Source organism: Octodon degus, unplaced genomic scaffold (genome assembly GCF_000260255.1).
Source record: "Octodon degus isolate 3935 unplaced genomic scaffold, OctDeg1.0 scaffold00148, whole genome shotgun sequence".
NCBI classification, from domain to species: Eukaryota; Metazoa; Chordata; class Mammalia; order Rodentia; family Octodontidae; genus Octodon; species Octodon degus.
The window spans coordinates 4033560-4038682 of record NW_004524724.1 but is presented as its reverse complement, the minus strand read 5'-3'; the positions used below and the strand labels follow the sequence as shown (position 1 = coordinate 4038682).

Here is a 5123-nt window from a genome sequence, read left to right as displayed (position 1 = left end):
ATTGTTTTCAGTAATATTTACTATTGAAATTATATTGTCTCTAGGAAGATGTCTCTCTTTTACATGATAAAACTTATTTTAAATTTTATTACTTGAAATGTTATTAACCATTCTCATAATGATAAATAATAAGGGCTTTAATTTGATTATTAAATCTTTTCTTTGTCCCATATGGACTAGCTTCATCTGTTTGACTCCTCAAGTGTCAATTTTTTTTTGTGGTACTGGGGATTGAACTCAGTACCCTGCGCATGCCAGGCAAACACTTATTCTACTGAGCTATCTCATCTTCTTTCACTTTTAAAAATAGAGAGTATTATGCCTGCTATCTCTGTGACCAAAATTTTCAATGAAATTGAATAGCAGCAAATCCTTGTGACCAATGAAAAATGATGCTGTTGAGAGGTACAATATAAAAGGCATATGACTTTATAATTAATGTTCCTCTGTATATCAAATGTTCAGAATTTTAAGCCTGCCTGCCTGCCTGCCTGCCTGCCTGTCTGTCTGTCTTTCTTTTTTTTTTTTTCCGGAACTGGGGATTGAACTCAGGCCCTTGCGCTTGCCAAGGAAGCACTTATTCCACTGAGCCATCTCCCCAGCCCCTGTCTTTCTTTCTGCCTGTCTGTCTGTCTGTCTGTTTTTTTTTTTTTTTTTCTTGAACCGGGGATTGAACTCAGGCCCTTGCGCTTGCCAAGGAAGCACTTATTCCACTGAGCCATCTCCCCAGCCCCTGTCTTTCTTTCTTTCTAATTAATTTTAAAATCCTGGATCCAAAGAAATCGTATCTAAAACTTCCCTTTCTTCATAACAAGTAATTTCATCTCCTACTTTAAATTCTGTTTTTTCTTCATCTAAACTGAGACCACATACCATTCCAGTTTTGATGACAGAAATATCATTTTTATGGTGTTTCATTGAGATTAATGAACCCTTCCAAATAACATGTCCATTACACATTAATTTAATTTTTTTTCCGAACTGTCCGTTTTGGACTCTGCAGTCAGCCATAGTAATTTTTTTCCCCCTTCAGTTACAGAGAAAGTAACTAATACAGAAGCTTCACCTACTGGCTATTCTTCCACAGAGCAGGGAGTTCTGTTGCTCAGTTCTTCTTGCAAATCTTCAATAAGACAGTAAATGATTTGGTGAAGTTTAACTTTTACTCCTTTTTGCAGGTGACTGTTGGATGACCTTGCTTACATTTATGTTAAAACCATATATAATAGAATAACATGAAATGTTTCAGCAAAGTTAACGTCATTTTCACTAATATCACCTACTAGAAATGCACCAATTCTAAGTCACATTCGTGTGAAGCATCAGAAGTATCCATTATGTCCAAAATGGCCTCAACAGAGCCATTAGCATCACTTTTAATAATTACAGGAAGTGTATTTGAATTTCTTTCTGCTTTCTCTTTTGGCCTCAAGGGTTTTTGTTCTTTTCTTTCTAAGTATACATAAATGATCTCTCTTTCCAAAGCCAAGTGCCGAACTTCTCACAGACTTTCTGATATGCTTCGTGGTGTTCCTTTCGCTTTTCTTCTATTATTTTCAAATCATCTTTATTTTTCTCCTGTTCTCATTAAAACTTCCTCCAGTCAATGACCTCTTGGGCCCTTGCCTTATTTTCAACTTCAAGAATTTGGCTTAGTGGTCTAAAGCACCTACTTAGAACAAGCTTAGCAAAGCACAGGGACCGCGGTTCAATCCCCCAGCACCACATGCCAGCCAGCCCCGCCCCCTGGTGGGCTGAGCTGGCCACACACGCACACACACACACACACACAAAAAATAAAAAATAAAAAAAAAAAAAAGAATTTCATCTCCCGCAGAAGGAAGGTCTCTCCAGCCTGTAATTCCCACTCTCATGCTGGGATAGGCCTCAGTGACTGTTTTTCCGTTGTCATCAAACATTAAGCGTACTTCTGCCCAACTCTTTCCAGCCACCAGATTGAGCCTTTTCTCAATGTTCCTCTTTGAATTATAGCTGTTGTAACAGCCCCTCTTCCTTTGTCTGTGAAAGACTCTATCACTGTTCCTTCTGTGGGGCCACTGGGATCTGCTTTCAATTCTAACATTTCTGCAAGAGCAAACTGTTGCTTCTGCCAAAGCCATTGGCTTCTCACTCATGAGCGCAGAAACATGCACTGCTTGAGCATCATCTTCACAGACCACATCATAAGGCAGCAGCTCTTTTTCACTTTTGTAGGATTAGTCTTAACTTTGTCACATTTGTTTATTGCAAGAACAGTAGAAACTTGAGCATCTCTGGAATGCTGAATAGACTATGTAGTTTGTTTCATCACCCATCATCTGTAGCTACAACCAACATGACAATGTCAGTGACCTGAACACCTCTGGTGCTCATTGAGGAGAAGGCAGCCTGTCCTAGAGTATCAAGAAAAGTTATCTTTTCCCTGGAAGGTAGAGAGATAAGAAAGGTGCAGAGTGGTGCCTGTAGCTTCTATCGTCACCACTTGAGTTTTTTGAAGTTTGTTGGGGAAATGGCTCAGTAGAATAAGTGCTTGCCTGGCAAGCACAAGGCCCTGAGTTCAATCCCAGTTCCACAAAAAAAAGAGAAGTTTGTCAACTAACATCATTTTCCCATGATCCACATGGCCCATTATAGCGACAACTGGGGGCTTTGGGATTAATAAAGCTGGATTTGCCTGTGGCCTTTTTACAGCATCTTTGTTTTCTCCAACTTTGTCTTGTGTTAATTTCCTCCAGATAAGCTTCATTCCTGCTTTCTTTGTCACTTTTTTGATCCAGACCTCCTCCAAATGTGAGCCTACTTCTAGAGAATCTGTGTCAATAGCAGTGTTCAATAGACATTCATGAACCAAACTATGTCTTTTTCCATTGCTCTGGCCAACTCCTCAAAAGTCATTCCAATCCATACTTCTACTTCTTTTTAAGATTTTGTTGAGGATAACTGAGATTTCTGTGGTTTTTTCTCCTTTGTTACAAGAAGTCTATATTGAGATAAGGTAGCACCAAGGAGCACATCTGTCTGCCAGGGCATGGCATATAGCTGAGCTGCCCATTCTGGGGAAGCAGCTGAAAACCTGTGTTTCCACTGTGCTAATATTCTTCTCTGATACAGGCTGTGCAGTTTCCTGTAAATCATGTGAAATCGCAGCAAGTTCTCCAACTCCAGCAACGTGTGGTTTGTGTTCCTATGCTAGTTAATGGCAGTTGGGACTGGAACACAGGCTCTCCACCTCTCAGGTCGGCGCTGTTTCACCGCAGGATGTTTCTTGTCTAGGAATTTGACTCTTTATGTAGGCTTGCAGTGCCTCTTTTCTGATCACAGCAGAGAGCCTTAAGCCATTTCTTTTTATAATTTTCTACCTCATTTTTTCCCTTCTACTCCAGTTGTTTATAAAGACCTTTTAAACATTGTTTAGCATGTTATTTGCTCTTATTTAAAAAAAAATCTTTTCCCCTTTTCAGTTTTAATTACATTTATTCACCTATCTTTAAGTTCAGTGATATATTTCTTTTGCATTATCCAGTATTCCTTGAAATTTATATTATTAATTACCTTATTTAAAGCACTTTACTTCAATTATTTTATCTTTTAGTGCTGAGGATTGAAATTAGAGCCTTATGCATGACAAAGGTATACTGTACTATTCAGGTCCCTAAAGACAACATTTTAAATTTAGGATTTGCATTTGTTTTCTTTAAAAATTCTGTATTCTTCATGAAATCATACTTTTCCTATGTGTGCATAAGCAGATATTCAGATAAATTTATAGATACGTAAATAAAACTATAAACATGTAGATCTATAAATAGAACTATAAATATATATAACTACAACTATAATTATACATACATATTTATATTGTATATAGTAAGTTATTTGAGGTATTTGTAATATTTTAGTTCTTATCTTTAGTAGCTCTACTTACATTTCTGCTTTCACTCTTAATTATGGATTACATTTTGTTTTCTATATATCTGTGTTTCAAAAATCTATTTTGGACATTGTGTTTGATACATTTTAGAGAGCCAGGGTAATAGAGAATATTGCATTTTATTTTAGTGGTAAAGTTATTGAAAATCCACCTAATTCCTATGAAAGTTATGTTAGGCTGGTTATATTATAGCTTCTGTCTGTAGTTCTAAGATATGACCCTTAGTCCAGCCTTTGGTTCCAATATACTTTTAAGGTGTGGTATTTCTAGGGAAAGTCTAAGATGTTTTCTAAACTCCCATTTTATAATGAAAATGAAACTTGAAACCCTGTCTTAACATAGGCTGATGAAATATCTTTGTTACACTTTTATTAGCTATGACTTTCTACTACTGTTGCAGAATTTAAGAGATAAGAGAGACTGAAGGAGATTCCAGAGTATTTCTTTGTTTTTAGGTGTACATTGGGCTCACTGGACTCCTGTCCAAAATGGCTAAGTGCTGAACAAATCAAAGGCTCCAGGTTTATACTTGTTGCTGAGGTGGTTGGTCTGGTCATGTGTAATGTGGCAATGCACTCAAGGAGAATAAAGGCTGCTTGTCAACCTGTGATAGTTTTGTAGCGTATCATGGTGGCACTGCCCAGGCATAGCAGGATGTTATGAGAACAGGAGGTTATGAAATTTTCCTTAGAGGGACAAGAGTTACTACTTTTATCTGTATTAGAACAAAACAACTGTAGGGTGGAGGAAATTTGGGAAACGACTTTTTTCTTAAGTCCTCTTTCACTGTTTGTTCTTATTTTTGTCTCAGAAGTTCACACTTTGAAGAAAGGTTTGAGAGTCTTTTTACATTTGGGAACCCCGCTGGTTACTTTTTTGTGTGTGATTTGACCCTGAATGTAGCTATTCTTTATAACCTTTACTTCTGATTCCTGGCCTCTTGGCTTTAGAAGACTAAGGCATTTACTTGCTTTTTGTCTCCTTTGCTGAGAGCTAGGAAGGAAATATCCTTGGAAAAGGCTGGTTAAATGCATGCTTTCCTTACATCAAGGTCATAGCGCTTATTTCTGCCTGCATTTGCTTGTTCTCTATATCTTTTAACTTTTTTGTTTTTAATGAAAATATTTTTGGGGCCGGGGAAATGGTTCAGTAGAATAAGTGCTTGCCTGGCAAGCACAAGGGCCTGAGTTCA

At 37.5% G+C, this 5123-nt stretch overlaps 1 protein-coding gene and 1 pseudogene across 1 annotated transcript in view; one reads left to right on the top strand and one right to left on the bottom strand.

Moving 5' to 3' along the window:
- The window catches only part of Rims2 (regulating synaptic membrane exocytosis 2), a 535330-nt gene that overhangs the window by 268770 nt on the left and 261437 nt on the right, over window positions 1–5123 (top strand). The window lies entirely within an intron of this gene.
- On the bottom strand, window positions 760–2935 carry LOC105743680 (annotated as a pseudogene).